At 41.6% G+C, this 27,219-nt stretch overlaps 1 protein-coding gene and 1 pseudogene across 2 annotated transcripts in view; both read left to right on the top strand.

Annotated features, from left to right (window-relative positions):
* Window positions 1-27,219, top strand: part of SYNPR (synaptoporin) — a 288,928-nt gene that overhangs the window by 213,859 nt on the left and 47,850 nt on the right. The gene's annotated exons all lie outside the window — the stretch shown is intronic.
* On the top strand, window positions 6,873-7,506 carry LOC132497728 (TM2 domain-containing protein 2-like; annotated as a pseudogene).

Below are 27,219 nucleotides of genomic sequence, written 5' to 3' on the forward strand. Positions count from 1 at the left end.
AGGAGGACTGTCAACCACTGCGCCACTAGGGAAGCCCGAGATTTTTTAAATGACTTCTGTTTTTATTACCAAACCAACAAAAAATTGTTGTAGAGAATTTGGATAATTCAGAAAAGCACACAGATGAGAAGACATATGATATGTGTTTTCATCTTCCAAATTTTGTGTATATAATATATACTATAGTCATATTAATCTATTTTCACACACAAAATAGGGTCAACCTGAACATAATGTTTTCTAACTTAAACTTAATGCACTGTGAACATTTAAATTACATTTTCTTATCATCATCATGACCACAGGCCCCCCTCTTATACAGATGGACCACAACTTATTTAACCAGTTCCCACAGGTGAACAATTAGTTGGTTTCCAATCAACAACTAGTCCAGCAATTAATTGGACTAAAATAAACAGTGCTGCCATCAGCATCCTTTATACATAGCCAGCATAGTTTTTTAAAAATAATTATTTCTTCAACAAAAATTTCTGAAATTAGATTTGCTGTTCAAAGGATATAAAAGTTTAGTAAGCATTGGCTATTTAGAAAGACACCCAGAAAATGGTACTAACTCAAGCTGCCCATCTTGGATGGGTTAGAAAAGGACACCCCATGTCAGAGTGTCTCTTTCCTGGTCTTTCCTTAGCTTAGACATCTAACACTGGATTGGTCTTCTTTCTGGATGAACATGCTTTGGAAATATCACTTGGATTCTTAGAATGGTTCTAAAGAATGGGCCAGGGCTCCTCATGACTCATCAGCAACGTCCTGTATCCCTAGGACATCAGTTTTATCAGAGACAAATTCATGTTTAAAGAACCACCCACTGCAAACAGTTACGCTGGTTTTATGCCAAATCAGAAGAGAAATTGTAAAGAAGGAAGAAGGAATATTAATGCTTAGTGACGACCTATACAGTGCTGACATTGTTTTCTCTTGACAATCTTATAAGATAGTGAAGTTTTGCCTTCATTTTGTAATTGAACTAGTTTCAAATCCATCTCTACCTGATGCCAAAGACCATGGTCTTTACTCCCCTCTATAACTCAGTTTTGTAGTTTAACTACTCAGAGCAGAGTTCCAAAAGCCATGAAGAGTCTGCCTCTCACTTAGCTCTATTTATGTTCTGTCAATTTTTTCTTTCTCTTTAAATATCAATTTGGTACACATTTGGCTTTCCAAGTGTTAGAAAGCAACGTTTCTCTTGTTTTACTTGTAGGTCATGTTTTCACTAGAATCCTTGATGTATTATTCTTTTTTCTCTTTGCCTAAAAATGTAATATAAATTCATGAAGGCTTTGAAGTGTTATATATGGGATGTCATTTAACCTGCCTTGCAACGTCTGTTTATCAAAGCAAGAGCTACTTGTTGGAGGATGTTAACGTCCTGAGTCAAAGGAAAAATAAACTGTGGGCTTTAGAGTGATCTTTCTACATATGTATTGACTGAATGCTTAAGGAGAATTCTGACATCTCTAGCCGCAGATGGTTTAGGAACCAAACAGTGAACTAGACAAGCTTGTACCCATAAACTGAGGACTCTAGCAAAGATGAGGACAATATAGCATAGGGTTTATCAGCACAGATTGAAAGCTTTGGAACTGATCTTACCTCTAAGTCTCATTTTCCTTTTCCGTATAATGGGGATAGTAAGGTTTACTTGGAGAATCATCCTAATGGTTAAATGAGTTCATGTGCTTTCAAGTGCTTAGTAGGGTGAGATCAAACCTGAGTTTGATCTCAGTGGATGATCATGGAGGAAAAGATATTTTAAGAAACAGAAAAAAATCATACACTAAGTGAATCTGTACTGGAAAAGCATTAAAGGGAAGTAAAAACTGCCTCTCCTAATGTAGACATCAAGGATATAACATCCCTTTTTCTTTATTATAGAAAAAAAGTACTGTGAAGAACCCAGAGTTACTTCATAAACTTAATTTATTTAATTACAGGAGAAATTCTTAACTTCTTTTGGAACCTTGTTCCCTCCTCCCCCCACCCAATTTGAGAATCTGATGAAGCTTTGGATTCTCCATAGAAACGTGCACATTCACATCATATTTTGCAACTTCGGGGGCACCAATCTATTCCAGGTTAAAATTACTCTCAAACACAGAGGTTGTAGACACATTTTCATTTATCTGAATAGGGTCAGAAGGGAGAGGGCTCTAGCTGAGAATACCCAACGCCAAAGCCAGAGATTCTAATCATTGCTGTATGCTGGATACATTCTGTGCCCTTGAGCACTCATAATGTAGAAAAGAAGACAAATAGGGAAATGAATGAACACAGTGCAATGCAGCAAGAGTGACAATATGCACATATACTGAAAGGAATGATTTCATGATGCAGATTGAGGAGGGAGGGCTGCAAACAATATGATTTCACAAGTGCAGCAGCAGTGGTCCCAGGGTCTTTCAGAATCTTCGGAGATTTTGTGAACCATGTGGCATATATTTCATCAAAATCAAAGTCCCAGATCACAGGAAACTCAAAGAATCACCCAAAGAATCACTCCCACTAAGTCCATCCTCCTTCTCTATATGAGAGAGATGGAACAGGGGATATGGAAGAATGGAAACTTATCAGGAGACATACCTTCATCTTTGATTGATAAGTTTTATCTCACCTATATTATTCTATAATGTCTGGAATACCCACACCTTGAAATTCCTGAATTCTTGATTCGAAATATCTGGAGGAGGGAACAGACACACCGCTTCACCTTGCACACACAGCCTTGTTTATGGAGGACTCTAGCTCTGTCCCAGGCCTGGAGGCCTGCTTGCTCAGCAAAGGGCTCTAACATGGACAAACAAGAAAAGGAAGGTACTAAGGAAATGCCCTGGCCATTCAGTGATGCTCAGGTGAGCATGGGAGCAAAATGAGAGCAATTCTCTACTTTCAAGTGCATTGCTAACTCCATTTGCATTAGCCCATCACTACTAAGTATTTTCCTTTAGACACACCCAAATTCAAATCATAGCCCTACCACCTGCCAGCCTCGGACAAGCGACCTAACCTCTCTGAATACTGAGTTAACATGTACTGAATGCCACCTGTATCTGTGGTCCTGTCCTAAGTGTTTTACATATGTGGACTCGGCCCACCCTCAAAACAACTCTATGAAGAAGGAATTATTATTATTACCATTGAATATTGCTCAGGATCACACAGCAAGTGGGCAGAGCTGGAAATGGAGCCCAAGCTATTCAGCCCCAAGGCTGGAACCCTCACTCCCAAGGCCATGGTGCCTCCAAGTGCCACAGGTCAATTTCAGCATTTGTGATAAAGGGACGATGCTGACTGACCATTCTTCAGAGTAGTGGTTGGGTTAAACAAGACTGGTTTTGTCAGTCATTGAATACTAGGGTCCCTGACCATAAAGGGAATCCTTCTGGGAGAATCCATAGGCATGGGAGAAATCAGTTTGGCCACAGAAAGTCACACACCGCTGACCACAGCAAGCCAACCCACTGTCTATATCAACAATGCTTTTTATCTGTTCTCTTTTTTTCATCTCGCCACCTTCTGTTCTCTTCTGCACTACTCCCAAGTGACTGTTCAAATACATGAAACTGATAGCATTTCATGTCCTTGTGGTCTTCATTCCTGGCTACCGTGATCCTTCTTAGTGAACAAATGATTTGGCATTTCTGAAACTGTCTGGGTTGATATGTTTCGTTTCAATTGCAGTATGTTCTTTCAAAGGTGAATGATCAGAAACCATTGTCGGAAAGTCAAGAATGCACTCAGAGTCCAAGAGCCAATACAGTTTTGTTTGTTGATTTAATTACTGTGTAGATGTGCTTAGGTTGTTTGGATTGCTGTTCTTGTTGAAGAGAATTGAAGGCACATAGCTAACTCTTCAATAAACGTTTTTGAGCCCTAGTTTTGTGTATAATGCAGGGCTAGCACTAAGCAAAGAGAAAGGGACTTCCAGAGAGCTCAGACCTGGACCTAGTCTTTCGAGTGGGGCATGGGGTAGGGGGTACATAACAGGCTGGAGAGATAAATAAGACAAAGAGAGCTACTGTCCATTAGAAGGGTAAAGGAGGGCTTCCCTGGTGGCGCAGTGGTTGAGAGTCCACCTGCCGATGCAGGGGACACGGGTTTGTGCCCCGGTCTGGGAAGATGCTGCAGAGCGGCTGGGCCCGTGAGCCGTGGCCGCTGAGCCTGCGCGGCTGGAGCCTGTGCTCCGCAACGGGAGAGGCCACAACAGTGAGAGGCCCGCATACCGCAAAAAAAAAAAAAAAAAGAAGGGTAAAGGAATAGGCTGTGGTGCTTTACAGAGGAGCGAGATTGCGTCCACCTGGAATGATCACGGAAGGCTTCCTGAAGGTGGTGGCAACTGAATAGAACTTTGAAGGACATAGAGAATCTAGACTAGGATATGGTAAACCAGAAAGGGTGAAGGACATTCCAGCTATGCAGAATGTATCTGGAGAGTAGCATATGATAAAGAGACTTTTTGCAGGAGGTTAATTTTTATAAAGAAAAAAGACTTCATTTGCTGAGGTAATAAATAGGGAATGAATCAAATTAACATCTCTGACTTCATTTCTTACCATCCTCCCCTGGTCCACAATTCCTCCAATACAATACTGCCTCAGGGCCTTTGCACTTGCCGTTCCCTCTGATCTGAACACTTCTCCCAGATCTTTGCAGTCACTGACTATGACAAAATACATGTCCGTTTCAAAGCACTTTACATACAGTCTTGTTTAATATTCTATGCCTGGCACAGGGAATCTCACATCTAGTGTGTTCCTATTTCCTGCCCACCCATGTATCTATATTACTTCAAAATACTAGTTTTTATGCAAGCCTAGAAAATTGAAATTCTTGATTTCTCCTTCTGTGAAAATGGAGGTGAAAATGCTTACTTCCCTTTAAGCAGTGGTTCTCAGCCTGAAGCACATTAGAATCACCTGTGGACCTTTTGAAACCACAGATGCCCAGGTCTTACACCAGACCAGTTAAGCCCGAACCTCTGCAGCTGAGACCCAGGCAGTATCAGTATCTTGACAAAACTCTCCACATGGTTTTGGTGGACAGCCCTCACTGAGAACCTCTGCTTTAGACGGAGAAGTCAAGGGCAGTGACCTTGGTGATGATACTTCTCTTCCCTGCTCTCTCTGACAGGGTGGGGTCAGTAGCAGGATCCAAAGCAAAGAGACACAATCCGGAAGGCAGAAGCAATACACATTTCCTTCCTTCCACCGAGGATAAAAGTGTGTCTGCTGTGTGCCAGGCACTGTCCAAAAGGGATGAAGGGTGTAGGGAACCAGAGAGAAGGCAATGAACCCTTTGGGTCCCCGGAAGTGCCCCCATCTCTTGGAGACAAGACTGCTGACTGCAGGGTTTGGTCATGACCCAAGAACGATGTCCCAGTTAGGAGGCCGAAGGAGACTTCCCTCAGATCTTCACTGAATGAAAGGCGTTATTTCCCAGAGCACAGTAGCATGTTCTAGAATCTCCGTCCCTTTATGAATCAGTCATTGCCTTAGTCCATGAGGCTTGACATGCTTGTTCTTGTTCTTGCTTCTGTCTCTGACCTCATTTCCTGGTGCTCCTCCCTCCCTCAGTACCCTCCAGCCGCACTCCCCTCCACCAGGACTTGAGATAAAATCCACCTCCACAGAGGCCTTGAGATACCACCAAGAGCGATTCCCTTCTCGGGACCATGATGTCTGCTCTTACCTGGGCTCTTTAAGCCTCTGCTTCCATATAGTTGCCTGATTTGCTCTTCCCGGTCTCTGCTCAAATATCACCTCCTCAGAGAGGCCCTTCCTGACCTCTTTATCTAAATAGTACCCAAATTCCTCTCCATCTCTTTGCCCTGCTTCATTTGCCTTATAGCTTTTATTGTGGTATATTTACTGTTTGGCGGTTCATTTTCCATTTTCCCTGATAGAGTGTAAGCCCAAAGAGCTGGGACTTGTTCACTGCTGTATCCCAGCTCCTAGCACAGTGCCCAGTACAGAGTGAATGCTCAAAAAATATTTGTCAAATGAAGGAATTCAATAAGGTTTTATTCTCATTGTATTCATATGTATATTTATTTTCTATTAAAGGCAAGTGATACTAGACTTTTAATTCGAGGTAAATGGTCTACTTTTTAAATGAGTTAGTGTGTCAGGAAAAGAGGAATTAATTTAAAGAAAGATATTAAGTAAGCGGAAGCATAAGTGATCCACAGATGTGATACGACTCATGAGAGTGATGCAAACGACTGGCATTTGGGAAACACTGGTCTAGAAGCAGATCAGGAAACAAAGAAAGAAGCACAAGCCTAGAAGTAAGGGGAATATCATCTGGTCATCCAAATCAGGATGCTGAATGATAAACTTTGCCTACCTGCAACTGCAGTCTCTTGCAGTGTTGAGGTACAATTCATCTGGCATTTACTGAACCTCAGCTATGAGCTCAGTGTGACTGGTGGGTAAGTGAGATATAGAATCCAATCCCATTTTCAAAGGTGAACCTCGGAGATAGCCATGGGCACTTGACAGTAGAAATCAAAATGTGATCAATGCTATACGAAAGGTCCAAAGAAACCACAGAAGGGTAGCATTTGTTTCTCTGGAGGTAATCAGGAAACCCTTCTCTGAAGAGGAGAATTTTGCATGGGGCCTTGAAGAATGGGTAAGATTTCAATAGGCAGAAATGGAGGCCAAGGCATTCTGGACAGAGGGAACACCAGGCAAAATAGCAGCAAATAATATAGGGAAATGAGCTCACAGGGCACAGTGAAAAAAATATCTATGGAGGGCTGCTTGGAGAGGCCTGACCAGGCGGGGCTTGGGTCAGTGGTGCTGGCCGGGGTTTGCTGTTGAGGCCGGGTCTCCGCCACCGGGCCTGGGAAGATGGTGTTGGGTGGTTGCCCGGTGAGTGAGTTACTTCTCTGCGGCCAGGTGGCTTTGCTGACGGGGAATCTCCTTCTGCTGCATTGTGTCTCTCGGAGCCACTGGCACAACACGACCGCCGAGCCCGAGCCCACATCCGCTGGCGCCACCCACCCGGAGGGCGCCCCCTGCTCTGCGAGCCGGGGCTGTGGCGACCCCACTCTCCAGTCATCCTTTGCTCTTACCTACCCGATGAATGTATAGAGTGTGAAGACCCAGCGGACCATGTTGGAAATGCAACGGCATCCCAGGAACTTGGTTATGGCTGTCTCAAGTTTGGTGGTTCGATGTGGAACACGCCTCTGTCCAGTGCCGCGCCCTGGACGGAATCGAATATGCCAGTCCTAGGCCCTTCCTACGAGAGAATAAGCCTTGTGTAAAGTGTACTGGACAGCACTTCCTAAGCACGTGGCTCTCCTCCTTCTTCCTGGGGTGTTTTGGAGTAGATCGATTCCGTCTGGGACACGCTGGCACAGCAGTAGGGAAGCTCTTGACACTTGGAGGACTTGGGATTTGGTGGTTTGTTGACCTTATTTTGCTCATGACTGGAGGGCTGACGCCAAGTGACAGCAGCAGTGAGTGCACCGTTTACTAAAAAGAGCTGCTGCCGTGGCCCAGAGAGGCAGGTCTCCTGAATTCACCTCTACAGGCTCAGAACTCTTCCTTGTTATCAGACCTGGCCATTACCTTCCTCTTTGGAGGGAATGGCTTTGGCGAGGGAGGTTTCTTTGGACTGTGGATTTTCAACCCAAACTTTACCTTGCAGACTAGAAATGACAAGCAAACAGTATTGTGGTTATCAAGTTTGTACCTTTCCTCATGTACAAAAAATACAAAGGATAGTGATTAACTTATAAGCTGCAGAAGGGTTTCCATACTCTTTATTTCTGTGCGCTGCTGTATAATCAATCCTTTGGAGCAAGTGGACCCAACAGGATAAGTAAAGTGAATATTTTTAACCTTGTGCCTTTTGTGACCCTGAGTCCTCATACGGTGGAGATAGGAAGCTGAACCAATGAAAATCTTCAGGAGAAGTAGGAACGGCGATGGATTTTAATACACACTGAAATTCTGACTTTCTGAATTTAAATTGCAGAATAAATGTTGCCAACCTGGAATGCTCGTTTGGGTGTTTTCAGTAGGTAGAGTGAAACTCAAAACTATATTTGTTGTGCTTAAAGCTAAGCATTTGAACTGAGGCTGTTAATAAACCCTATTGTTTCATCATTATTATGTCTGAGAGGGAATATATCCAGTACAGTAATTTCCTCTTTCCAATTATGTTTTTTTTTTTTTTTTTTTTTTTTTTTTTTGCGGTACGCGGGCCTCTCACTGTTGTGGCCTCTCCCATTGCGGAGCAACAGGCTCCGGATGCGCAGGCTCAGCGTCCATGGCTCACGGGCCCAGCCGCTCCGCAGCATGTGGGATCCTCCCGGACCGGGGCACAAACCCGTGTCGCCTGCATTGGCAGGCGGACTCTCAACCACTGCGCCACCAGGGAAGCCCTCCAATTATGTTTTGGATAGCTAAACATGTCTGAGTTCAGCTATCCTCTTGGCAGACTTTTCCTATCAAAAAAGTAGTATTTACCAGTTTAGAGAGCCCATGCTGTAGACTGGTAAAAAAGAAAAAAAGATTTCATACAAGTAACTATAAATCTGTTCTTCATGATTAGGTAAGAAAATATGAGGGGCCTCGTGCCCTTGGAAAGAAAAGCAGACTCTTCCTTAAAGGAAGAGTTAGGTAGAGTTAGGATGTGATTCGGGGGGCAAAGAGAAACTGAACACATTCTGTCAAAATAAGCATGGTACCAGAATCTCTCAGTGTGGGCTACAGCAGTCAGTCATAGGGAAAGAGACAGCCAAGGTTTTGAGTTCCCAAATCACAGGGAATAAAAGAAAATGTTCTGAATTATAAGTGGTTTTTAAAACTTAGTTCCCATCCCTTGCAACCTGAGTTGAAAAGAACTGTGAAATATAAGGTAAAAACAGAGTTTGGAAGGTAAATCAAACTAAGAGCCTGCTATTTGGGCAACTTATAAATTCTCGAAACAATCAAGGTAGAACTGCTCGAAGTTTAGTCTCATAATAATTGACATAAAGACCAAGAAGACCAAGAATCCCAGTTAAAATAACTCTGAATATGCTCTGTCATTATGAAGCAGTTTTCCTAAGAGTTTCAGCTTTATTATCCCTGATTAATATGATCACTGTTCTTATGGTATTAAATGGTGGCAATTATGTAAAAGTTAAAACAGATTTTTCTATTTTGTCCTGAAAGTTCTGTACCACATTGACCTTAACCTTCTTTATAACAATAATAATTGATAGATTCTTACTTATAATCTCTACACTCTAAGGCAGTATATTTTAAATTGTTGTGGGTCATGAAGAAACTGGACCTTCTCCCCAGAAAAATGCACAGAAACATAAAATTTTGCATAGAACTTAAGAGGGTTCAAGGATGCCCCTTTTTAAAAAGAAAAAGAAAAAAAAAACTTCTAAGAAAAATCTGGGAAAAAAACTAAAATTGAAATCTTACCCCAAATAAGATACTACTTTAAAACCACAAATCCTGCTTCATCTCACAAGTTAAAAAAAAAAAAAAAAATCTCCTTAAGGATATTCACAAACCCCATCAAAAGCTATTTTCCTTTAAAAATAAAAAAATAAACTGTGGCAGCTTTCAGACTCAAAATCATTAATTGTTAATGTTTCCAGGAGGAAGAGCTTGGGTAAAGAGGTAAAAGTCTGTAAGTTATTAAATTTTCTATTTTATAGAAGAAGCCCTTCTCACAGAAAAGGTGATGGGGATCAAAGTTGTTTCCACTGCTAGGCAACAGCCTAAGAATCTTTATATTCCTCTGTGATGATCCGCATTTGTCAGTTTCAGTGTGGCTTCTAGATGATGCCCGTCCTCTGTATTCACAAACCCTGGCCAAATGTGATACAACCTGAAAAACTATTTGAATAAAGGAATATTTTTTTAAATGTGAAAAAAAATATCTATGGACTTCAGTGGAAAACCCATGTAGCACTTGCAATCTGCCTGCTTTCATGTCTCTTTGTATAAACTGATGGCAGATGCACCATCCAAAAGGCATTTCAGGTGATTGTGTCCGTGTCCTCACAGAGAAGAGCTTCAGGAAGACATCTCTACTTCCAAATAACCAACCTCAAATCCACTCTTTATTTCTGAAAAGAAAATACCTGGGAAACCCCATCCTGTCATTTCCATTGTAATTGCACGGGCAGTGATCAACCTAGATTGGCATTAAAGGGACGCCTGTCCTTGATAAAAACTCCAGAGAATGGGGGCGTTACTTGCCAGAACCCTGAGAAGCTCTGTGGACCAGGAGCTGCTCTTCATCAGTGCCAGGAATCCAGATAAATCTACCCTTGGAACTATCCGGAGTGCACCCCAAGCAGAAGGCTCTTAATGAAGTCCTGCATCTCAAGAGGAAAAGAATCCTTGAAAAGAGATGTCTTCTGGTAGCCAAATGCAGGAGCCTTCCTGCTTCCTCTCCCCAGCAACCCCCTGATGGGTAATTAATGTCTTTTGCATGGCTTTATCCTGCTACTTTGCAATACCACGCCCCCCATGTGTCAAGCCCATGACCTTGGTGACATTTTTTAAAGTTAGTATGATTTAATGTGGCACTTTATCTTCCCATTGTGCTTCAGAGTTAGCATCCTATGTAATTTTATCAGAGGTCTTTGTCTTGAGTTACAGCATGGAACAGAAGATTCTAGGGAGGACGTTATATTAAATAATGCATAGAGAAATGGACCATTCTTCCTAGTAGTTCAGGAGCTCATGCTGGTTCCTAGCTCTTCCCACATGCTAATACCTCATTTTGAGAAAACTTCCACTTCGAAGAATACTACAGGAGAGAAATCTCTCTTTCTCCCTCTATCTCTGTCTCTCTCTGTGTGTGTGTCTGTTTCTCTCTCATTTAAAAAGCAACCCATGAATTGAACCTCTCTCTTAATCTCCCTTTGTCATTAACATCACATTTTAAACCAAAGTACCCTTCACAGAATGTTAATGGCTGTTACACAACCTCAATTTGGAGTCAAATAAACTTTACGGAAAACTGAGCTAAACCAACCTAAGTAGGTCTATTTACCGAGGTCATAGAATGAAGCCTTTAATAGGTGGCTCTACACTATTAATCTTCAAGAAGGCTGTGTAATTTGCAGCATTTCCCAGAATGAGTGTTTCCATGGAACCCTTTTTTGATGGAGTATCTGGAGAGAAACGGGTTCATCAGCTAAGTGTTAAAACTAGCAAAAAGAGGCCTATGTCGGCAACAGATGCTCAGATTTCCCCCTGAAATTCCAACTCCCTGCACAGCTACGATTGTTGCCTGAAAAACCACTAGGTAGGCCAAGTCGTGGGAGTTGTGTTGAACTGGGAAGAGAGGTGGGAATATTCCGTGCAGTTTCCAATCTAGCTTCCCTCCAATCTTCTCATCTGTGTAATGGGGTAATAAATATGTACCTTGAAGAATTGCTAATAGACTTGTCGAGATGTCTAATTTGGAATAATGTCAGTAAAAACACTCAGCTAAGTAGCCGTTGCAAAGGATACATTCAGTAAATAGTCGCTGGTATGTCAATGTCCTCTAGGGGCTGCTTCCCAAATTTTACTGTCTATGCAATCTCACAGGAGCTTGTTACAATGCAGATCCTGATTTGGGTCTGGGATGGGGACTGAGATTCTCTGAACTTATTCTCCTAGTTTGAGGAGTGTACTTGGAGAAGCAAGCATCTCAGAGATACAAAAGGAAGTGAACAGTCTCAACTTTTAAAGAGTTATAATATATAGAGAGAACCTAGACATGCAGTCAGCTAGCTAAATGGCAAGCAGAGTGCTGGTACAAACAGTCCACTTTGGAGGGCGGTGTTACTCTTGCTCACTCAGGATTGATGGGGGAGTTTTCCCTTTGAACTGACTTTGAATGATGAGTAGACTTTGAGCAGACCCAGCGTCCCGGGTTCTGGCTGTGCCAGGAAGGCAGCACACTCCCAGAAGTGGGAAAGCATATGGGAAACTTAGGAGATGCTCAGGGAGCGTAGAGCAAAAGACACGGTTTGGAGGAGGAGGTAGGTATAAAGTGGACCACTGACCTGGATGTCTGAGTCTCAGGTATCAATAAAATACAATCTAGGAGAGTTTTAAGCAAATGTATGAGTTTCCCAGGGCTGCCGTAACAAAGTACCACAAACTGCATGGCTTAAAACAACAGAACTTTATTATCTCATAGTTCTGAAGTCTAGAAGTGTGAGACCAAAGTGTCAACAGGGCCAGGCTCCTTCTGAAACCTGCAGGGGAACCATTCCTGGCCTCTTCCTGGCTCCTGGAGGTTTGCTGGCAATCCTTGGCATTCCCTGGCTTAGTCGTCACATGGCGTTCTCCCTGTGTCTCTGTCTTCACGTGGCCATCTTCTTGTAAGGGTACGAATCATATTGGATCAGGGGCCCATCCTACTCCAGCATGGCATCATTTTAATTAATTACATCTGCAGTGACCCTATTTCCAAATCAGGTCACAGTCTGAGGTACTGGGAATTAAGAATTCAGCATATCTTTTATGGAGGACTCAATTCAACACATAATAGCCAATATGTATGCACCCATTGGGCCCCAGAAGTCTCCTCTGCCCTGTAGGATAAACTTCAGAAATGACTTTTTCCCACTGGGAAAAAATGAAGGATCAGAGTGCTGAAGACCTCTGCCTGCTCTACCTACACCCCTTCCCAAGTATGAAAGATCGTCAGGACATCCTAGTGGTCACTGAACTAAGCTGGAAGTTCAGGACACTGAGGCTGGGGAAATCAGGGTAGCATTAGAATTCCCACTGAAGCCTTCTTTCCTCTTTTCTGCCGACTTCTATAGGAATGTTATGTCGTTCCCAAGGAGCTCCTGGGAGTGTGAGCCCCAGAAGCACCATCCCCAATGTGTTCACACAGCAGAGTTCAATAAAATAATGGCGTACAAAATCTTTCTTCCTAAACTCTGTAAGAAGCAATGGCCTTCCATTTTTTTCCCTTTGCTCTTGTCCGATAGAAGACTAATGTAAACACTGTCCACAATGTGAATTTCGTAGGTAGGTGAAAGGCGGCACTGGGCTACTTATTTTATCAAATTTAATTGTCCTCTTGGAAAAATGGGAACTTTTTAAAAAAAGAAGTGGCTTTCTCTCTTTCAATTATATATTCTCTGGCTAGATAGATGAATTCATTGTCACCTAGGTACACAACATCCAAATAACACTGCCTCTTAATGTCTTCAAGGTAGCAGCATGAAAGGAGCATTTCACGCAAAACCCCTGCCAGTATGACCGGGAACAGTAGTAAGTTTTTCAAGCTCGTTCTGTCAGACCAATTGTCCATCCCAGATTTATCCAGAGCATCCTTTCTCTGTTAAAATGAAGAAGAACGTTGGCCATATTATGTGGGCAGAAGAAAGGAAGATGTGGAAATAAAAGGATGTGAAAGGAATATCTGTTTTCAAGGCAGCTGAGAACGAGTTGCAGGCTTGGTGTAGCCGCTGTCCCCATTTGAAGAAAATAAGCCCACGTGGCTACTTGGAGGTGGTAGTTAATTTTAAACCATATTTAAAGACTACTGAGAAACACATTGGCCCCAATTCAGACCACGGTCAGTTGTCTCTTGGTCCCACTGACTAGAATGATGCAAACACCAGGCCCCAGACATATTAGGCACAGACCAGCAAGGTTTGACACCCTTATGTTCTCAGTCCTGTCCTAAGCAATTTAGTACATTGGCCAAGAAGGCATAAACCTTGGAAACTGTAATATGGCATGCTAAGAGGAAATAAACGATCTTCTGCAGGCCAGGCTTAATTTTGCAAACTCCATTTCCTGGAGATAATTGGCCACTGGACACTTACAGGAGGATTAGTCAGCTGGAGGTTTCACCTCCTCCCCTGAAATCTTCCCCAGTCCTTCCAGCCTGAATTATCTTCCCTCCTTTGTGCTCTTTTAGCACTTGATCTGTACCTCAGTGTAGCTCTTATCACAGTCTCTGTTGGCATTACCACTATTTCTGTGTGTCTTATCTCCCCTACTAGACTCTAGGCTGTCTAAGGGACAAGACTCAGTCCTAGTCATTTTTGTATTTCTAGCATCTAGGACAGGGCAAGTATGCCCTCATTAGATATATATTGAAAAACTGAAGGATGGAGGGGAAAGAAGGATTTTGTGGTTTTCTCCATCATTATCAAATGTCACTTTGTCCTATCACACATGATTTCAATCAAATACTTTGGAGGAGAGTTCTGGAACTCTTAAGAGATTCTGAAACTTAAAAGGAATAAGAGACTTTCAAGGGAGTTTACGGATGGGTTTTTTTGGAGATTAAATGAGTTAACCAGCAAATGCATACAGAAAACTTGCTAAAAGTAGCCCTACTTCTTTTGGATGGTCTGGGAATGGGCAGGGATGGAGGCAGACTTTGTACTCCTCAGAGTTTGGGAGGTTGCAAGTAACAGAAATTGCCTTTGAGTAACAAGTGAAGTGATTTCTTGGAAGGATTTAGGGAAGTTCACATAATGAAAGGGGAATGCTGAGGAACTGGGCTGCAAAAAATACAGGAAACGAGGCAGCTCAGGACGTATATATGATTGAAACTAAGGAATGGCTTCATTTCATAGTCAAATCTGTGCATTGCTATAGGAATGATTCAGCTCAGCCCCTCATCCCATTCTTACACAATGCCACTCAAGGTCCAAAATCCAAAAACATAATCTAGTTGTCTAAGCTGGTCCACACACCCACCCCTCTTGGCTCAGGAATGTTCCTTTTGTAGAACAGATGCCATCCCCCAAGAGATGTGATTCTCCAAAAGAAACCAAGGTGCTATTAATAAGAGAAAGGAGAATGAGTGCTTGGTAATCAAAGCACAGCTAATGTCCACTACCGTTTACCTTGGAAATTATACAAGTCAGAAAACTATTTAAAGGAATGAAACTCCCTTATAGCTAATGGGAAAGATGAGACACTAGCAAATTTTTATTTATTAAGTAGATTAGACTTGAAATTCAAGTGCGGTACATTTGGACAAGTGCTTTCAAATAGTTTATTCATCATTCGTGTTGCCCACATATTTCAGGAGTTTTTTACCTGTTAAATTGCTTAGAAACCCATCTTTTTTATAGAAAGATAAAAGGACCAATCTTGGAAGAAGTCATCAAATAAAGACTAAATCAGAAATTCGAGTTGGTGGAAACATTAAGGTAACTGAATGTCTGCCAACACTTTTCTACTTTCTCATGTCGGTATGGGACCAAGTTACAGATAGGCGGAAAGATGAACAAACTGAGCTTATTTAGTGAAATAGAACTCTAGGAATTGCATTATTGTCCATTTCCAGTTTCTTTAATAACACATGAAAATTACGTTTTTTCAACAGAGACTCATTGTGCATCTCCTACTAATACTCTAATAGTAAAAGCTAATAGTCTAAGCCTTTTAAGTGCTTCTGTGTATCAGACACTCTACTAAGATCTTTATATGCATTTCTCATTTAATATTTATAAGAACTCAATGAGAGGAGGTACTCTCAGTATTAGGAAGATAGGAGTCAGAGAAATTAGGTAACTTGCCCAAGGTTGTTAAATCATATGATTTTACATAAACGTACTCATATGTTTAACTTACATGTTAAACATATGAGTACGTTTATGTAAAATCATATGATCCAACAATTCCACTCCTCGGTGTATACCTAAGGGAAGTGAAAGCATACATCCAAACAAAAATCTGTATAAGAATGTTCCTAGCAGCATTATTTTTAACAGTCCAAAAGTGGAAACAACCCAGATGTCCATCAGCTAATGAATGGATAAGCAAGATGTGGTATATCCATACAACGGAATATTATTCAGCAATATAAAAGGAATGTTCAACAACATGGATGAACTTTGAAAACATTATGCTAAGTGGGACTTCCCTGGCAGTGCAGTGATCAAGACTCCGTGCTTCCACTGCAGGGGGCACAGGTTCGATCCCTGGTCGGGAAAGTAAGATGCTGCATGCAGTGTGGCACAGCCAAAAAAAAAAAATTATGCTAAGTAAAAAACCCAGTCACAGGGCTTCCCTGGTGGCGCAGTGGTTGAGAGTCCGCCTGCCGATGCAGGGGACACGGGCTCATGCCCTGGTCCGGGAATATCCCACATGCCATGGAGTGGCTGGGTCCGTGAGCCATGGCCGCTGACTGAGCCTGCGCGTCCGGAGCCTGTGCTCCGCAACGGGAGAGGCCACAGCGGTGAGAGGCCCGCGTACCACACACACACAAAAAAAAAACAAAAAACCCAGTCACAAAATGCTACATATTGTATGATGTGCTATTTATATGAAATATCTAGGATATGCAAATTTATGGAAACAAATTATATTAGTAGTTTCCAGGGGTAAGGAATGGGAGAATGGAGTATGACTGCCAAATGGATAGGAGACTTCTTTGCGGGTGATGAAAATGTTCTGAAATTAGACAGTGGTGTATGTTGCTCTGTGACTGTACTAAACTCTATAAATATACAAAAAAACACTGAATTGCACACTTTAAAAGGATGAATTTTGTGGTATTATATTGTGGTTAATTATATTTCGATAAAGCTGTTGCTTAACCCTAAAAACCATGGTCAGTCATTATCCCCCTGTGATGGTAAGTTTGTGGAGTGACTTGTAGTTCCCCAGACTTGCTGTTTTCATACATTTCTATACCTATCCAGTCACTTTACCATTCATCTACAAACTTCTTCTCACTTTCCTTTCCCCGTTCTAACCCCTTTCCTGCCATGTAAATTTTCTGTTTCTCTTTCGTGAGTTGGCTTAGATTTCATCTCTACTAGGAAATCTCCCTGAATCCCTAGTTCAACCTTGAGCTGCATTTATCTGAAGGTTCCAGTGAACGTTATACACGTCTTCTTTCCAGCAAAGATCATATTCCATGGTAATTATCTGTTTATGTATCTGTGTCCCCACTAGTGTATAAGCTCCTTGAGGCATTGTCTTTGTGTTTTGAGGTATGGTATGATGTCTGGCACATAATGGGTACTTAGAAATGTTTACTGAATGAGTAAATGAATGAATGCTTAAAGATAGAAAATTTAATGTTTCCACGTTGAAGGATTCTATGATATCAGGATATTGTCTGATCTCAGAAAGTGTCTTGGACTTAAACCTTAAATACTTTTGTGTGATGAATTCAGATTACCTGTAGAAATCAATGCTACAGTAAATAAATATTTGCCTTCTAAATGTGAGAAGCTAACTCAGTCCTTACATGTCCCAGGATAAGCTGAGCTCCCTAGGATGAACAAGTAATTTTTTCTACTTCATGGAATACTCTTGTACAATTAACCAGCTATGTTGCAGGATCCTAAAACATTTCACTGGAGAATTTAGCCTTGGTTGTCAATAAGCCCAAGATATTTTAAGCTTTGAACCTTGAGTCTCTTGTGGTGGGAAATAGAGCCTCTGGTGAAAAAATTTTATCCCGATTACTGTCCTTCCAAAACAATATCTCGATGCTCTGCTACTTAAGCACATTGTGGGTTGAAACATCTGAACAAAGTTATCACATAGACCACATAGACAAATGGATTAAGAATATACAATGAATTTTGATCAATAAGACTTTTGGACTCAAATCCCAATATATAAGCAGCTGGTGGCATCTGAGAGATGAGAAGTCACCATCCATGAACAAAACAGACCCTCAAAAAATTGCCTTCATGGAGTTTACATTATAGAAGTGGAAGAAATGTAAGGGGAAATAATTTCAAGCTGAGAGAATAATTAAGGTAAAGGTGATAAGATGTTTGGTAAACTGAAGGAGACCAGGGTGACTGGGACATAATGAACATTAGAAAGCAGTGTGATCATTAATATTATTCCCCATGGCAGACAGACTTATTGGTCACAATTCTTTATCCACTTCCCCAAACTAGTTTTTGCAGAGCCACCTTTTGTCACCATGGTCACATAGAGACAGATTATATTTCATTACCCATTGATGTTGAGTTTGGCAGGTGACTTGCTTTGGCCAATGGAAGGTGGGCTGAATGGTATGTCATTTTCCAGATGAGACCTTAACAGGCATAGCGTGTTGCTGCTTACCTTCCTGTTCCTCTGCCATCAGCAAGAAAAGGCCTCCAGGTGGATGTGCCCCCCTCCATCCTTAGCACCAGAATTAACATGAATACGCCAAGCAGAGCTACTCCAGCCAACCTAGGGACACAAAGGCAGGAGGTTGTTATAGCCTCTGAGTTTGGGCATGATTTATTATGCAGACTTATCATGGCAATAGTTTACCCATACAGTCTTCAATACTAATCTTACATACTATTAGTATACCTTTCTTTCTATTTTCCACTTTTTTAAACATTATTTATTGTTTATATAATCTAAAGTTCCCAAAACATTTCTGAAAATGGCAGGTCATTTGTAAGCCATAAATAAAACAAACATGAGCCTAACTATTTTACTGGAAAGAATAAACCTCACCTGACCAGACTCCTAATTTATTCTAGCCATTGTTTAGTAGAAGGAAACAAAGGCCTTTTCTCTTTTCCCCATTTCTGTTTCCACCTCTACACCAGGACATCTATTCTTCAGTTCCATAGTTTGAAGGTTTTCCATTACTTAAAAAAATATACAACTCTGTAGCTTGTAGTGTATATTTTGGCATCTTTGTATGTTAATACTAGTCACTCAATAGATGGGTGATTCCTCAACAAAGTAAAATCCACCAAATGAAGTGTGAAGTTATTTTTATAAATATATGCTGTTTATGGCTCATTTTCACAATTTACAGTTCCTAGGTGAAATTTTCCAAAAAGGGGTCAAGCTTTCATAACTTTGTATTCCAAACTTGAACCTAACAGGAGTACAAAGAGAAAATTAAGCTCATCAGCTGTGATGAGAACTATCATAGGACTTCCTTGTCTTGAATCTAAATATTAAAAATTTTCTCAAAATGTATCAGTCACTCAGCAAGAAGTTCTTGGGTGTAGGTCCACAAAACACGTCAAGCCATACAGAGGCAAGGGGTTCGGGATGGGCAAATGGGTGAAGGCATTCAAAAGGTGCAAACTTCCAACTATAAGATGAATAAGTCCTGGGGATATAATGAACAGCGTGGTGACCATAGTTAACAATACCGTATTCTGTATTTGAAAGTTGCTAAGATCATAAAAGCTTTCATCACAAGAAAAAAAATTGTGACTATATGTGATCATGGATGTTAACTAAACTTACTATGGTAATAATTTCGCAATATATACATAAATCAAATCATTATGTTGTATACCTAAAAATAATACAATGTTATATGTCAATTACATCTCAATTAAAAGAAAAAGGGTGAGATTCCTGCCTTACATAAATGTACCCTGAGAAATGACTCTAACAGTTGAAACTGCTGGGAGCTGTCTTAATTCGGGTTCCCCACAAGGCAGATCTTGTGACAAAGACTGGGGAACAGGAAGCTCCTGTGTGAGGTGATCCCAAGAGGCACAAGCAAAAAAGTGAAGAAAGTGAGACAGAGAAGGGAGAAAAGCCAAAAGAATTTGCATTAGTGAGCAGGTTACCACCCTGGGCACCTGGGATCCAATCCTGCTGGCATCCTCTGAGAAACTGTGTGGAACACACCCAAGACTCCTAAAACCAGGGGCCAGGGAGGCTGGGACTTTTATCCCCAAGTGTTTACAGGCTGCATTCAAGAGAGTTAACCCCGCACACACTTCCAACTGCCCTTCCCTGCAGCAGAACAGGCTTCCTCAGGCCAAGGGAGGCCCTCAGACAGAGAAGAGAGCGTAAGATGGGAGCTTTATCAACATCTCCAGCAGCTGCCTGAACTCAGGTGGGCCAAGGAAATACGGTACAGGGCATCACCTGTGTCTGTGACATGGCACACAGCTATTCATTCCATCAGATCTAATGATAGTATTTAGTGAGCACTTACTCTGTACCAGGCACAGTGCTAGTACGCTTTTTATGTATATCATATCATTTAATCCTTGCAGCAACCCTAAGAAGTAGATACTGGGATTAGCATCCTCTGCAGACAAAGAAATTGAGAAATTTGCTAAGGTGACAAAGCAAGTAAATGGTGGAGGTTTGAACATGGGTAGTCAGACTCTAGGGGTCTAAACAACACTTTACTCATGAAGGGCTAAGTGCAGAAAACAGAAGCACGGGTAACTCACAGATGGGGAAAGTAGTGAGTCATGTAATCCTCAGAAAAGGCTTCATTGTGGAAATGTACTTGAGTAGTACTTTAAGTGGGAAAGTGCAGAAAAAGAAACAAGCCTGTGCATGATAAGGACGGGGGAAGAGGAAGACGGAAGGGAGCTGTAACATAAGGAGCATGAATTCAGCAAAATATCCTCATTGGAGAGTACACAGAGCTGGTCCTTGTTATGGGGTAAGGCACATATAATATTGCATGTAATTCTATGTTTATTATCATCTGAATCTTCATCTCATAATCTGAGATAAAGGTGTATGCCCTCTAGGTGAGGCATGCACAGTCAGCTGGATAAAGGATGTCTAGGTAATGTCATCTACAGTTCCGATACAAGAGCCCTTTATTCAGTATTTGCCAAGGACAGGGAGCTAATACATACTCTACACACTCATTGGCTGATGACAATAAAAACGATTGCTTAGTGTGATGACGTGCACATGATAGGTACTCAGTATCAGGCCGTGCATGCCCATATAACTTGAATATCAAAAACGGGCATAAGAAAGATGAAAAATTTGGGGAAAGTAAAAAATCATCATTTAGAGCAGCCCTTCTCAAACATTAAGTCCCAAGACCCCTCTACATTCTTAAAAATGATTGAAGACCACAAAGAACTTTTCACTTGTTTAGAATATGTCTATGAATATTTAGAAGATTACTGTATTAGAAATCAAAGCTAAGAAATGTATAAAATATAAAAATATGCAAATACATGTTTTATTAGCCATCAGAACAATGGCTACATCCCACAACAGTTTTCCTTCTGGAAAACTCCACCGTATACCTGCAAGAGAATGAGATTGAAAATGACAAACAGTATCTTAGTATTATTGTGAAAATAGTTTTGATTTCATGACCCCCCTGGAAGGGTTTCATATATCCTCAGGGGTCTTTGAATCACAGTTTGAAGAGTTCTGATCTACAATTTTCAGAAACATTAAGTATTTCCAGGGAGCTAAATAAAAATATTGAATATGAAATTACTTGCAAGACTTATTTGCAGCATATATTCACATGGTTTTGACCTTGATTTCTAACTATCAGGGGATGAAGTTGGATTTAGCTTCTGCTCTCTTCCATTTAAGCATTCTATGACTCAAGAAGAAAAAAATATAGCAGAAGCATTTTTGGTTTTGTTTTGTTTGAAATCTTTCCAATGACTACTGTTTTCCTTTTGAAGACTTTTTGGACCTTCAATGAATAGCTTGGTATCACTGGCCTCATTGAAATATTCAAAGTCTTTCTGGTAGAATCCTTGCTAGACATTGTATACAATGGTCTTTCAGGGAAGATTGCTCCAAATTGGGGTGAGCTATTTGGAGACAGAAGTTCAGGAGGCTGGCTTGGATAAGCAGGATGGAATTAAGCAGGACATATAGAAAAGGACTGCCTGGGACCACAAACATGTATGTAGACTAGGATGGGCGATGGGAGGAAGCCACCTCATGCCTTCCCCTGGGCAGTGTGAAGGACAAAGTCTCATTCTTGATGTTAGCTTCAAAGGCACCAAGTCAGTCCCTAAGAGTTCTTTTCCAGGGATGGTGTGGGGTGGCCCTGAGGGTCTCTGTTCATTCCCACCAGAACCAAATATGCAAGAAATCCATTTCCTTTGAGCTAATTCCCCAAATAATCATTTTGCTGAAAGATAGATTTTTCCCTCCTAAAATATTTCCAATGTATTAGCTGCACTGGAGCAAGCCCTGTACCACACTCCAACACACACACACACACACACACACACACACACACACACACACACACACACACACACACACACACACACACACGCATCTTTAACCTCAAACATGGCGGCAAAACGGCTGTGGTAAAAGTCTCCTTGACAGTTTCAGGTTAACTAATTCTTTGGCAAATTGGTTTTTCAGCCAATTAATTTCTTTAATTTTATTTTATTTTTTTATACAGCAGGTTCTTATTAGTCATCAATTTTATACACATCAGTGTATACATGTCAATCCCAATCGCCCAATTCATCACACCGCCACCACCACAGCCAATTAATTTTTAACAAGCTAGTTTCTCGTGCATCAACCATTCTGAAAATTTTACCCAGCTCCTCCCCACTACAGGTGAATAGGGAACTGGCTCAGATGAACCCCTGGGAATAGCTGAGGAGACATCCTGTCTGCTGGAAAGCGTAACATATGCCTGGGAGAGGCAAGGTGAAGAACGCTCCATTGTGCAAGAAGAGTCTCTCTGGAGAGACCAGTTGTATTAGGCTAGAACGGGTGGGGATGGAAGCCAGCTCATTCCTTTTGGACTATGCTCGACCTCAGTCTCCTCATCTGTAGAATAGGGATAACAATGATTATACCTCTCAGGTCCCTGGTAAAGGGTAAAGGAAATACGGTATTTCCAAGCACAGAGTGCAGTGGCTGGCACAAAGGCAGGGATTTATACCTGCTAGCTGTTATTGTTATGATTATCACCATTAATGATAGAAGTGACTATGGCAATCCTGTTTCCATTTTCTAAAAGAAAACAGTACCTCAAAGTACACAGTTTCTCACCTCTAGGCCTGGAGCCCGCCCTTCCCCAGCTCTCTAGCCACTATACCCTCTTCACCCTCCAGGCTTCACTTAAACATCACCTCCCCCAGGAAGCCTTCTCTGGTTGCCTAGATTAGCTTAGGGCCCCTATAAACCCCTGGACTTAAACCCCTCATCGCCATTTATTGAAATGGATTGTTCAGTTATCTGCCTCTTGTTAGAACAAAGACTGAGCGCAGAGACCATCTCCATATTGTTTACTCTGATATCCGTAATCTCTGGCAGTGTTTCCATGTAGGATTTGGCTGGATGAATAAATGAATGAGTGGAGGATAGGCTGGAAGTGTGATCCCGCAGCCTGGTCCTGACAGGCTGGGACAAAGGCAGCACCCAGCTGCACAGGTCTGGCTCAGACACGCAGGGTCGATGGGGAATGCCTGAGAAGGCCTGGAGGGTCGGGCTCTTTGTTGGGTTTCTCCAGCAGGCCCCCAGGCCCCTGAGGTTTCCTTCCATTTTGGGCTTCTAGTCCTCTGGCTCTTCCAGCCTCCAGGTATGGCCTCTCTGGGCCACCAGAGAGTTTCTTCCTCACAGGAATTTCACCGTAGTGGAAGGTCCCCCGATCTAGGAGCAGAGAGCTTGCGTCGTGATTCTTGCTGTATGTGATTTTGATCCAGTGCCTGCACCTCTCTGAGTCTTGGTTTCCTCAGACACACAACAGGTGAGGCATCTCTTTCTACTCTTCTGCAAGGTAAGAGCAGGGTCAGCTTCCAGACAAATATCTCTTCTTAGGAATTTAATGAGATCTATCCCTGCTCTTTCTACTCTTTCTTCTTCCCTGCATCCCTTCCCTCCATCCCTCCTTTCTTCTTCATTTAACAAATACGTATGGGGTCTTTACTGGGAACCAGATTTGCCCTGGTGCTCAGTCACAGAGAGGTAGCGAAAATAAACAGGATCCCTGTTTTCACGCTACTTAGAGCGCCTAGGGGGAGAGGCAGGCAAAACACAGGTTCACAAATAAGAAGGGAAATTTCACACAGACAGTAGAACAAACAGCAAGATAAATTAAGCAATGAAATGGGATAATGTGAAAGATAATGATGAGGGGTGGGGCATGCACTTTGGATGGTCACGGGAGGCTTCTCAGAGGTGGTGACATTTGCACTGAAACCCGAATGAAGAGATGAAGCTGACTGTGGACAACATGGAGGCCAGTTCAGAGGCCCCGGTGGGTGAGGGTAGTTGTGTCCAGGAAGAGAAAGTGGCAAGTGGGCCCGATGACAGCAAAGAAGTGGGCAAGACCCAGATGATGTCCGTCCTCGTAGGCCATGATGAGGGCTTTGGATATGGCCCTGAGCGGGAGGGGAAGCCTTGAAGGAGAGCTTTATGCAGGGGAGTGACATGCTCCTATTTATGTTTCTAAGAGATTTCTGGTTGCTGTGCAGAAAATGAATTCTTACCTGTCATGTTCCAGATGCAACTTGAAAAAAGTACGATTAATCCCCTGACACTGGCAAAGCATTGGAAACATGGGTGACATTATATCTGCTAACAACGCAGAGCACTTTTTTCATGCTGAGCTGATAAATATATTGAACAAACTGTGTTTAGTTAACTAAGATGAACAGTGTTTCCTTGTGCCTCAGGCTTTTTTTTTCCCAAAAAGCATTTGTGTACTTGTGGTAATATTCAATATTAACAACCGAAGAATTGGAAATTTACAATTCCATAGCCGCTTGACAGGGCAATAGCTTTTCAGTGGTTTAAAGGAGATTGCATTTTGTTCTATGTGTATAAACTATTTTATTATAATCTGGCAGATATATTGAATTTCCTACCCAGCAAGGGTTCTGTTAGTTTCCCTATCCTGAACATTCAATGAGGCCATTATTATGTGAAGAATGAAATGACAGCAGGCAGCAGCAGAAAATGACCAAATAACTGCTTGATAGGGTGACTTTTTGACAGAGCAATATAGTAATATTAACACGTCATATTTCTAAGTCTCGGAATTCTGCTTTTTGAAAGCATTTGGATTTTTAAAATCAACTTTAGTAATTAGACTTAACACCTTGAATTTTGAGCATTGGAAACTGTTTGCAGTTCACCTAGTAGCAGTAGCTGTAATTGCCCATTGCATGCAAGCACTACAATAAATGCAATGTATTATATTATCTCATAATGTGAGTGGGCCCCATCCAATCAGTTGAAGGTCTGATGAGCAAAACCTGAGGTTCCTTGTGAAAAGAGGAATTGTGTCTTCGGACTGCAACGCAGAAATTCTAGTTGTCCAGGCTTTTGGATTCTCACCGGTAGCATCAACTCTTACCCGATCGCCAGCCTGCTGGCTTGCCCTGTGCATTTCAGACTTGCCAGACCCCATAATCACATGAGTAATTCCTTAAATCCTTTAAAATATCTATCCTGTTAGTCCCTGGAGAACCCGGACTAATATACTCCTTTCCCCAGCAGCTCTGCTTCTAGAAATTTATCCAAAGAAAGCAATCATACAGATATCCAAAAATACACGTTCAAGGCATTGTTTTAATGGTTACAGATGAGAAACAATCAAAATTTCCACCGCTGGGGGATCATTAAGAAAACCATTGTGTGGGCTTCCCTGGTGGCGCAGTGGTTGAGAATCTGTCTGCTAATGCAGGGGACATGGGTTCGAGCCCTGGTCTGGGAGGATCCCACATGCCACGGAGCAACTAGGCCCATGAGCCACAACTACTGAGCCTGCGCGTCTGGAGCCTGTGCTCCGCAACAAGAGAGGCCGCGATAGTGAGAGGCCTGCGTACCACGATGAAGAGTGGCCCCCACTTGCCACAACTAGAGAAAGCCCTCGCACAGAAATGAAGACCCAACACTGCAAAAATAAATTAATTAATTAATAAACTCCTACCCCCAAAATCTTCTTAAAAAAAAAAAAAGGAAACCATTGTGCAGTGTGTGCTAATACAGAACATTCTACACAATTTATACATCCTGTAGGTATATTATATGACTGTTAAGAATAAGCTAAATCTTCCTAAAAAATAAGATATTTACTGGTCATATTATTAGGTAATAAACAGCAGATTAAAGAACCTGTTTGATTTCCATTTTTTAAGTTGTTAATACTGAATGAAATTATGAGGAACCTTACATTTTCCTCCTTTAATCATTTCTGTATTGACTGAATTTTTATACATAGCCTATTTTGACTGTTAGTCAGTCAAATCAATTTGACCTAAATTCTAAACAAAACTTCAGCTCAGATAGATTTCTGTGGCCCTCTCCCATGCGACCTGTGTGTGTTCTGAATGTCATAAATATCTTGTAATCACACCCTTTAAATTGTTTATTCGTGAAGCATTTCTATACTAACAAAATAAAATGGACAGAGGCAGTTGTCTGGACATTCAAGTGTAAAAAAAAACCTCTGGGACTTGTTTGTTTCATAATTCACTTGAGTACAGCACCACAGTCCAGGGAAGGCAAACAAGAGGGGAAAAAAATATTTTCCCTGAAATATAAGATAATGACCTCATTATCTATTTTAATTTGACAATGTAGGGGCAGTCTGAGTTCCCTATGACTCAAATTCTATTTGAAGAAACTAAAATTAATAAATCACAGCTTACTGAGAATGGCAGTGCCTCTTTGCAAGTCATTATATGGGTTTCATAGGGTTTTTCTTCTTTCAGTCCTACTCCAGGCCATGCCCTGGCTTCCACTGATCCATTCCTTTTTTATCACCTTGGAGTCTTCCTTTGTACTTTGAAATGTTTATCTATATAAATTGAAACTTGCTGGGGAGGGATGAAATTTGAAAAGATCCTTCTAGCATAACACACTGTCAGTAAATTGGTTAAATATCTTTGTGGCCCATGGAGATGACATGCACACACTGAGGGAAGAGCTGGTCACTTTCCAGCCTTGTCCTCATATGAACAAGCACAGTGAATTGTGTAGAAAAGAGTAGTGTTTGCAGTAATCCTGATTGCATTTTTCAATGTCTAGCTCAGTTCCCCCTGCCTGATAGTTATTATTACTCTCCCTAAGAAAACAACTATCTTCCCTAACAGTGAAGTGAAGAGCCCAAAAGTAATGGAAAGTTCCTCCCACGGGAACAGTAAGCCTTAGTACATTTAATACATAATCACACCAGGGAGAAATACCCTCGTGTTTAAGAGCGGAAATGCATACAGCATTTTGTCTTTCCCTTAGTTTTGATTTCTTCTTCTAGTAAAATATTTTTAGTGAATACCTGATGTGCTTTTGTTGCAAGTCTTGGAGATGAAGCTGGTTTTGACTCAACCAAGGTTAGGGCAAAAATATCTGGAAAAATGATTCTGGCTGCCTAGACAATGCCATTTACCTGAAAATAAGGGAGCTGGAAGTCAGCTCTCAGGTCTAGCAGACACGAGTGTAGGTACCACCTCCAGGTCCACTGACCTTCCTGGGAACAAACAGCATCATTAAAATCCCTGAGGTGCTCCTTAGAAGGATATTTGTGAACTGGATTGTTTTCTATTTC

The sequence above is a fragment of the Mesoplodon densirostris genome, chromosome 10 (assembly GCF_025265405.1).
Source record: "Mesoplodon densirostris isolate mMesDen1 chromosome 10, mMesDen1 primary haplotype, whole genome shotgun sequence".
Lineage (NCBI taxonomy): Eukaryota > Metazoa > Chordata > Mammalia > Artiodactyla > Ziphiidae > Mesoplodon > Mesoplodon densirostris.